This window comes from Anguilla anguilla, chromosome 10, assembly GCF_013347855.1.
Source record: "Anguilla anguilla isolate fAngAng1 chromosome 10, fAngAng1.pri, whole genome shotgun sequence".
In the NCBI taxonomy this organism is placed as follows: Eukaryota; Metazoa; Chordata; class Actinopteri; order Anguilliformes; family Anguillidae; genus Anguilla; species Anguilla anguilla.
In genome coordinates, this window is record NC_049210.1 from 246,651 (window position 1) to 257,308 (window position 10,658).

Sequence of the window (10,658 nt, forward strand, 5' to 3'; positions counted from 1 at the left end):
CTCAAACCCCAGATACATTTGTGGATAATCTGTTTTTCAAACCAGGTAACATAACACCCAGTGTAAATACGCCCAGTATAAACTGCCATGCACTATTACTAAAATTAATCCCAGTCATTTTGGCATGAAACTTAAAAAGTGATTTTCTGACATATACAAGACGTCATTACAAAGATCTCTTTAAATTAGAAATACACATTCTGCAGTATCTCCAGCAGAGTAATCTTTATCATGAAAATAAATCGTGAAATTACAGAAGCACTAATGGATGAAGTATAATTAACATTGTCAAGAAGCTAATTTTCCTTTATATTCATGCTATCAGTCATTTTTTGGTGTTACAGCAAATGTTTTTACTTTTTTCTGGAAATGGCCGTTGGAGTGGTTCTGTAGAAGACCGCGCTGTCAGGCTCTCAGGATGGACGCGTCAGCGCTCAGTCCAGTGTGAAATGCGTCCATTAACGCAGAGACACGCAGGCCGTACAGAGCTCTCCTGACAGCCTTTCAGCCGCAGAGTCTCACGCTGCAGATTCAGGGGAAATGGGAACACAGGCGCGGGAATCTGAGCAGTATGGCGTCCGTATCAATCATTGCACTCGCCATCATGCTCTGATATAAACCTTAGAATGCTGGAGCACTAGATATTGTTATGATGCACAAACGCTGCATATTCATCACTGCAGCGCATCCTTTTCACAGAAAAATCCTTCTGAAAATTTTCCCGGAAAATGGCCATTTGCACAGTGGGAAAGGCAAACTGTATGCATGCAGATGTGAACCATTCCACTGAGAATAACACTGAACACAGTTAGTACTGCACATTGTGTGTAATGTAATACTGAGAGTAATACTGAATAAAACGGGTCATCTTGGCTCTGAGGTGTGTGTAGTTAACCCTTTGTAAACATGCCTGATCCTGACCTCGCACTGGGTGCTGTTTCCCTTGTAGTGCAGTTTGCTTTCTGTGGGTGGTCTGTGAATTTGACCTTTTTTTAAACTAGTGATGGATTGGTTTCCAAAAGCATTGCCGTCCTTTTGTGGATTTCCCCTCTAAGAGTTTTATCTCTGAAAAAATGATGTTTCATGCTTAATTTAGTGAGTAGAACAAGTGAGAAGTATAACCGACAGCAAAATAATTACACTTAAAATCTGCAGGTAGCACAACATAATATTCATGAAAGACTGATGGTCAGGTTTCCTAGAAACCCTTTAATTGTGTTATGTAACACATTTCTCTGCCATTTGAACATGGACTGTGTCAATAGCAGCAAAGACAATGTTCTGAAATGACAGAATCCCTTCACTTGGAAACATGTCTGAATAGCATGTTTGTGTGCTGGGGGGGCATACAGGGGGCCCTGCAAACAGGGGGCCCTCATACATGGGGCCCTGCATACAGGGGGCCCAGCATACATGGGGCCCTGCATACAGGGGGCCCAGCATACAGGGGACCCAGCATACAGGGGGCCCTGCAAACAGGGGGCCTGCAAACATGGGGCCCTGCATACAGGGGGCCCAGCATACAGGGGGTATGTCTGGCGATCTCCCAAGTCTTCTCTGCATCAGAACTTTCTCACCATTGCAAGCGTTTTTTCTTCCCGCTGGGGAATTGCCTAATTAGGCTCACTTGCCTAATTTTTCCTATTCTCTGTTTTTCTGTGAAGAATCTTTGTCACAGTGTCTCTGTAAAAAGCACAGTGCAAATAGAAATGAAATGAAAAGGAAACATATTTATATGTACAAATATTGTTTGGAATGATAATTGAATGCATTGTGTCATGCTAATTTCCGATGCTTGTGCTTGTAAAACACATTTAAAGTGAGTAAAATGATGTGCAGGGTGTTAGGGAAAGCGGGTGGGTTCTGGAGAGGAGTCTCACTGTGAGGATGTGCGCTGCTGCTGGGCGCTGCTATTCCATATGTACAGCAGCAGGGAGACTGGCGGCTGTTACTGGGGAAAATGCATCTGCTTCGCTCGTGATTTATCCCCAGCACAGAGAGCTTTTATTTAAAGTAGCCAGAATATTGCAGTATGTGATAGAGACAGAGACTCCAGGGACTAGTTTTAGTGGTGAAGTGTGTGATAGTGACAGGAACGTTTTAGTTTTAGTGTTTGATGTCTCACTGCACTGCAGCCTGTTTCCAGCTCGCTGACTGATGCCCAGGTATAATGCTAATATCCCGTGTGCATGATGGGGCCCTGCACGCCCTGTGGCAGAGAGAGCCAGTGATTACCGCCAGCCTGTGCCCCGGACACTCCAGCAAACCGCTGGCTCCACCATGCATGCACACGATTGGCTGCAGCTAAGACCCCTACCTCCGCTAAAGCAGTTAACAAGCGCTCAAAAACTGTCCCAGAGGCTTTACTGCGTCAGTTTCCATGGTAACCAACAAGGTGTACCTTGTTTAATATTTAATTCCTAACCAGCTTTAAAGGGGGATTCCTGCTTTTATTGCTTTTTGTGTTCTTTGCTATTCATGCTGTTGTTCGGTCATTCCTGTCACACAGATATTCAGCAGAGTTGCTCCTCTGTGTCAGACCCCTGAACATCCCCAACACACACAACCCCTTACGACTTAACAAAACACACACAACCCCTTACAACTAACCAACATACACAACCCCTTACAACTAACCAACACACACAACCCCTTACAACTCACTAACACACAACCCCTTACAACTAACCAACATACACAACCCCTTACGACTAACCAACACACACAACCCCTTACAAATAACCAACACACACAACCCCTTACAAATAACCAACACACACAACCCCTTACAAATAACCAACACACACAACCCCTTACAACTAATCAACACACACAACCCCTTACAAATAACCAACACACACAACCCCTTACAAATAACCAACACACACAACCCCTTACGACTAATCAACACACACAACCCCTTACAAATAACCAACAAACACAACCCCTTACAAATAACCAACACACACAACCCCTTACAAATAACCAACACACACAACCCCTTACAAATAACCAACACACACAACCCCTTACAACTAACCAACACACACAACCCCTTACAAATAACCAACATATTAATATTAATATAATTTAATTACATATTCACACACGGTTAAATATAAACACATGGCCTTCTCTCTATACCATTATAACATACATGTTAACTGTTACATAGTAGCAGACAAACAATATGATAATTCCTTTTTAAATATTCTACTTTACTCCCAGTAACAATATTAATCATATAATTGTATCATTTCTATTCAGCCTCTCATTGCAGAATTAAAATATTTTAATTTCTTATTTAGCTTTGTAGCTTAATTTATATCGTCTGAATCATCTAGTTAGCAGTCTGTAGATGTGTAGCTAGTGAACCGAGATAATGGCCGTTATCCCAATGCTCTGAGGATGCTGCTCAATCTTCCACTATTCTGATTTCAGAAAGCTTTGAGGAAACTGTCTTTCTTAGCTTGCCAAGTTTGGCTCTTTCTGTCTGAATCTCTTTCTGAGGCTCATATCTTCTTTCTGTTTCGCAGGTGATTAAGAGGTAATACTGTCATCCCTGATGTCTCAGTTGCATCTTAGGACAATTTCATCTTAACAAACAAGTCGCTTTTTCTAGCTTTGCTTGTCACCCAGAGACAGTGGTGGTAAGATGTTTCATTGCGAGAATTTATATTAAAATTCAAACTTTGTGGGTGAAGTTTCCCCTTGTTCAGCATTCCTCTTCCCGTTGCACCTGTAGTTCCCTAAGATCCCTCTCTGTAGTGCGCTTTGTGAAGCGTCTCTTTCATTCGAGCCCTACTTTAGAGAGGACAGGCTCATGACTGATCGATGGCAGGCTTTGGAGGAGCCTCCTGGGAGATCCTGGCAGTCCTCATGTGGAATACGCAGCATTCCACTGCTAAAACAGGCACATGGGGCTGCACTGGTTTACTATATGTGGGTGTGGCCTGGATCCACAGTGTTCCTCTCCTGGGTGGGCTATCGTGACGCTAGCCCTGAGCTTTTTCCACACACAGTCGAGTGGTGTCTCCACTTCCTCAGAGAAATTGGTCTGCTGTTGTACGCTTATGTTTTTCTACCTCACAATGTCCCCTTTCCCCCAACTGCTGAATGACAGGGAGTCATAGCGGTGTGAGGCTTGGGGGAGCGGGGACTTTCTGCTTCCATACATGGACTTCCTACTTCCATTTGAGGACTTCCTGCTTTCATACATGGACTTCCTGCTTTCATACGAGGACTTCCTGCTTCCAGACATCTCTTCATGGTACTGGAATGTAATCTGCTTTAGGATTTAATTAAACAGCTGTCACCTTCTGTTCACACTCTACTGCTACAGGGTGTAGAACAAGCTTTTAAATCAGCCTAACGGTGGCTCAGCTCATTCTTTCCAAAAACAGCCCGGTGGATTCTGGGAGAGAATTTACACAGAGCCGCTCATGGAAAACAATCCCATCATTCAGCTGAACGTGTGCGGCTGGGTAACACACCTCACAACGCCGCTCACCAGAGACACAGACAGGAAGGAAGCTCACATATGCTAATACCGGCTTCCCCAGCCTCCCGTGCAGATGAACTGCGAGGCCCCACAGGCCTGATCAGCGGAAACACTGCAGACAGCCCAATACATTAAACATTTGCTTCCAGCTAAATAGCAATTATGGAACATCAGCTGGAAACTTGTTGTATTTCGATTTATTACAACTTAATCACGTTTAGATGCAACCACTTCATTTCCACTGTAATACTGCCAAATTAAGGGACTGGACTCCTTTGTACTTGTAATTCTGCTCAGCACACACATATTAATTGAGTATTGTAATGCGCTTCGGGGGCAGCAGTTGGATATAATGTTTCCTCTAACCGTGGTAGCGAGCCGTCCCTGTCCACCCCATGCTTGCTAAGGTGTGCATTGTTTTTTAAAGAGAACAAATCTCTCATTTTCAGTTTCATCTTCTCTCTCTGTTCCATAGATTAGGTATTTTATTTTGAGTTCAATGGTACATTTGCTGTATAGAACCTGCTGATTTGTGCAGGAGCAACATAGGAACCCCTGTCAATCGACAGATAGAACTTCAATGATAGTCTATATATAAAGTATATAAAATGTAAAGCGAATGGGTATAATTAATTTTTTTGTTGCAGCAAATACCCTCTGTTCTCCATATAGCAGATATGTTATCCTACCAGGCTATGTGTACACATGCAACTATCAAAAATACCCAAACATGTGATTGTAGATGCCCTTACAACTTTGCTATGATAATGATCTCATCTGTACACTGGAGTAGCAGGACCAGCTGAAGTACCAGGTAGGGATGCATTTTCCCATCTCATACCCTAACCCTAACCCTCCTGTACAGGAGACCAACATTCTATCTTCTCTCATTGCTTTCACCAAAGGCACACACAGTAAGCCTTAACCTCAGAGAGAGCACGCGCTGGTCCCTCCTAGGGTCACGCTGGCACAGAACTCTACATTACAGAGATGAATCAGAACATGTGGGTGCTGTAAGGTCAAAGTGTATTTGTCATATCTGCGTATCTTGTTTTAATGCAATGTTAGCTGAATCAGTCGAGATGTAACACAGCCTAGCCTCACAGCTTGACACATTAGGCTGTTAACTAGCCAGATGGGTTTCATTTCTACGAGTGTCCTTTTTGAGGACGGATTGTGCTTTTGGTCAGTTCTGTTTTTTCAGAGATTGAAATGAGCCGCTACGCTACTTCAGGCAGACAGCTCATGGGGACTGTGTGGTGCTGTGCGAAGGGGAACAGATTGTGCCTCCCGTGAGCTTATTACATTACAGTACACTCTTCAGCACTCGCAGTGTAGGAGAACATAACTGCACCCATCCGATTAATATCAGCCACAGTGCCAGACCTGGCTATCAGTGCACCCTGACCAGGGACCTGTGAGTGTGCAGCATCACAGAAGCGCTGATGCTAAACCTAACCCTAAGTATGCTAAGTAAGAATATTTACAGATTACATCCATAGCAAACCCTAAGACCAAAGCTATACAGCTGAACATTAAATTAAGTTATACAAAGAAGAAGAAAACTACCATAATGAGCGTTTAAATACTGTAACGACAGTAAAGAAGAGCAGACTCCGAAAACAGAAGTACAGGTTGCACTTAGTCAGGCGTCAGGGCAGGGAAAGGGTGGGAAAGGCTGGAGTCTGTCTGCGTCTGAGGAAGGGTGAGGGTCCTGCTGCCCTGTGATCAGTCAGTCTTACGGGACAGTGCTGATTGGTCAGTCTCATGAGGACAGTCCTACAGGCTCAGGTCATTGGCCAGTCTGACAAGGATAGTGCTGATTGGTCAGTTTTACAGGGATCAGAGCTGGTATGTGTATACTTGGATCAGAAACAGTTTTCTTTCATTCACCCATGCAGAACAGCCCATGCATGGTGCAAATGAAAGGATAGTTTTAAGCCACATTTGTTTTCCATCCTGTACACATAAATGCACAGTTGCCCTCTTAAACGAATCCATTAAGCCTCCAGCAAACACTCCGGATGTCACATCTGGCCAGGTAAACATGCTTCACTGTGTAATTCTGTAATTATTTATCTGGTTAGGTAAACATGCTTCACTGTGTAATTCTGTAATTCTTTATCTTGCCAGGTAAACATGCTTCACTGTGTAATTCTGTAATTCTTTTTCAGGTGCAATTCATTCAATTACAGCGTTTTATACAGCCAGTGGATTTAATCACAGGCATTAAGAGTAATTAATCACAGCTAATTCCATACAGAGGGCTACACGCAACTATTCTAATGGAGTCATTAGTCCAGTATTTCTCTCTTAAATTCAATTTATCGGTTTCACAGAAGGAGGTGTTGCTGCTAATTAACGACTAAATTCTCACAAGCTATTTGCACATTTTCTATCCCACAATGGTCACATGGGAGTCTGCAGTTTCCATAATAATCCACAAAACAAGTATGAAATCATACAGAAAATACATAGAAGAATAGGATTAGGCAAGACCATTTAAAACAGGCATAAACCAGATGTGAGAACCATTTAACAAAAATGAATATCTTCCATGAGCTTGAAGATATCCTGGCCATTTGCATCCAATAGTTTTGAAAATGGTAGCATTTTAAAGTTAATTCAGAGATGAATTACTCATGAAGGCATATTTTTATTTCTGTTAATCACTGAGATTGTCATTTTACAAGAGGCACCATGATTTAAGAAGGTAAAAATTATAAAAATGGGACATAGATAATTTACCATCTTTATTTCAAAGCTTGTGACAGAAACAAAGTCTGAGAAGGATGCCTTCATCTATCTCCACAAATGGTGAAGATGGTTTTTGAGTGCATTGACTTTGAAAACGTTTGTGCAGGAAGTGCAGGGTAGCAGATGCATTAGCTTGAGAGCGATGAGGATTTGTGTGTGGGTATCGATGAGCCAGGGTTGGATAACGAGCTCCACCTGAGCTAATTACTGCTACTTCAAGTACAGGTGTGGGACTGCAGTCAGCGCTCCAGCAATCTGCTTCCTTGGCTCAGAGTTTTTAGCATTAATTAAAATTTTTGTTAAGTGCTCTCTGTTTGTATGATTTGGTGCATCAACAAGGATAATCACAGACAGACATCAACACACTGCATGTACTCTCAGCATAGAGGAGGGGGGGAAGTAACTTGGACGTTTTAGGTGGATGCATCGAGCTTGAAGGACGTATTTAAAGTTAAACATGCAGAATTACCCTCTCTTTGTCTCAAGCGGATGGCGGAAGTTTTCAGTAAATGTTTCTGGAGATTTTGCCAGAAGTCCGTTTTGGCCATATGCAAGTGAATTTTATTTTTCAGAAGTGTTTTTCAGCTACTGTGCTGTGTGTGTATGTCAAGGAATTCAAATGTTTATAATCGAAAACAGTCTTTTAGTGACTAACAGATTGCATAGTTTTGATATAGCCTGCTAGCTTGCTGGGATTGGTAGCCAGGCAAAAGTGCAGTAACCCTGTGTGGTAACTTTTAAAATGATTAAGACTCTTAGGGGTACCCTCTGCCACGCTTGTTTATACCCCATCCACTCCCTGTGCTTTCGGTCAGATGTATGTCTGAGAAATTTCATTGTGGTGTGTGATCATAGCCAAGGGATGTAGGTTGTTTGTATTAAAAAATTATTCTTCTATCTAGCTGATTTTGAAGGGTTGAGGAAGTGTTTTGGGCCACAGGTTGCTGTGGAGATAATGCTGCTCGGAAGGGCCAGGGGTCCGCCCCCCCCCCTCCCCCCCCCCCAACTAGAGTGACATTTATCAGGCTAGTTAGAAAAAATGGCTTCAGTGTGGGATTCTGATTGCCCCCCCTTCCCCCTGCCCCCCCCCCCCCCCCCCCCCCCGCAAAATGTAGCTGTTCTGCAATGCCTGTCACAGCCTTCCGTTTATAAATTACATATGAATGCTCATTAAACACCTACTAACAGCAGAACTATCCATGTCCATTGCATATCAAATAATTCACTACGTGAGTTGACTGCCACAGTGACGGACTGTTGCCTGAAATATGCATTTAACAGCGTCGGGGTTGGTCTTCACAGGAGCCCCTGGGGAGGGCTTGGCTGAGTGATCACTTTCTCCCAAAACTGCCCAGCACAGCAAAAATGACACCAACGTCATTAGAGCTGGACTGTCTCTCTAATCTCATCTTTGAGGTGTATCCGAGCTTACTGGTATTACATTACATTACACTACATTACATTACATTACAGGCATTTAGCAGACGCTCTTACTGTATCCAGAGCGACTTACACACAGCATTTACATGCATCCGTTTATACAGCTGGATATACACTGAAGAGTGCAGGTTACGTTCCTTGCTCAAGGGTACAACAGCATGTCCTACCTGTCCATGTGTACAGGGCCCTAAACCTGGAACCAATCGGAAATACACCTGAACCCTTTCCAGTCTAAGGTGTATTTTGCTTTTTGAAGAGTGATTCAGATTCTGATGTGTTGCTTTTGATGCTTGTAATCATTTGTTGGGGTGAGTGATTGCTGTTGAAGGCAGGATTTACAGCACGTGTGTTGCTGGGTAATTATGTGCCTGTATGTGTGTGCTGGGGTTTCCTGTTCAGAAGTGAGTTGCAGGTTTCATTCCTCAGCCAATTTGTCAGATTTCAGCGCTGTGCCCCGGTCCCTGAGACCACGGGGACACAGCCAGCCACTCGGCGGTGGAGAGCTTGCTGGGGGCCATGCGGTGGAGGGACCTATTCTTAGAAAGAATTTCAGTACAAAATACATTAAATCCTGAGGCAGTTCACCACTGGAAATATAATCCAGACTGAAATGACAGAAATCCCCAGAGCTCAAAGGACAGATCCTTCTGCTTTTGCCATAATTTCCTCTCTGTAAGCCCAGTGCTCACCCTGGACCTGGGTTCTCACTGGCTCAAAATGTGCTGCTTCTGTGTGCTCTGGCTTTGTTTCTTTATTGAAAACAGAGTGTGAGGTGGCACATCCTGTTAATGCCCCATGGCCTGGTATCTGTCAAGGCTCTGCTCCAGTGTGTGGATGGGCCCCATGGCCTGGTATCTGTTAAGGCTCTGTTCCAGTGTGTGGATGGGCACCATGGTCTGGTATCTGTTAAGGCTCTGCTCCAGTGTGTGGATGGGCCCCATGATCTGGTATCTGTTAAGGCTCTGCTCCAGTGTGTGGATGGGCCCCATGGTCTGATATCTGTCAAGGCTCTGCTCCAGTGTGTGGATGGGCCCCATGGTCTGGTATCTGTCAAGGCTCTGCTCCAGTGTGTGGATGGGCCCCATGGTCTGATATCTGTCAAGGCTCTGCTCCAGTGTGTGGATGGGCCCCATGGTCTGATATCTGTTAAGGCTGTGTTCCAGTGTGTGGATGGGCCCCATGATCTGGTATCTGTTAAGGCTCTGTTCCAGTGTGTGGATGGGGCCCCGTGGTCTGGTATCTGTTAAGGCTCTGTTCCAGTGTGTGGATGGGGCCCCGTGGTCTGGTATCTGTTAAGGCTCTGTTCCAGTGTGTGGATGGGCCCCATGGTCTGGTATCTGTTAAGGCTCTGTTCCAGTGTGTGGATGGGGCCCCGTGGTCTGGTATCTGTTAAGGCTCTGTTCCAGTGTGTGGATGGGGCCCCGTGGTCTGGTATCTGTTAAGGCTCTGTTCCAGTGTGTGGATGGGGCCCCGTGGTCTGGTATCTGTTAAGGCTTTGTTCCAGTGTGTGGATGGGCCCCATGGTCTGGTATCTGTTAAGGCTCTGTTCCAGTGGCGTCTGTCGTCATGGCGGCTGGCGTGGTGTGCTCATTGGCTCTCTGGGGCCGCTAGCGGAGGCTGTGGCCACTAGCGCTCTGCCTGCTTGTGTGCAGCTCTGCTGATTGGCTGTGGGGATACCGGGCGGAGTCATTAGTAATGCGTGCATGCGGCCTGTTCCTCAGCTCATTCTGCTGGGCCCACGTTCAGCCTTAAACAGCTGTTTACTAGCGCCGGCAGTACATACCAGCGTGAATAACATTGTGTTTCCTGACCTTTTCTTCTTCACACTGAATCCCACGCGGGCTTTCTATGCACGCTATATTGGATTATCACAACTATTTTTAGACTACGCCCCAAGCATAAGGTGTTTGGAAGCAACACTGGAAAGTATTGGCAAGTCACCTTGCATCTGATAAAGCTG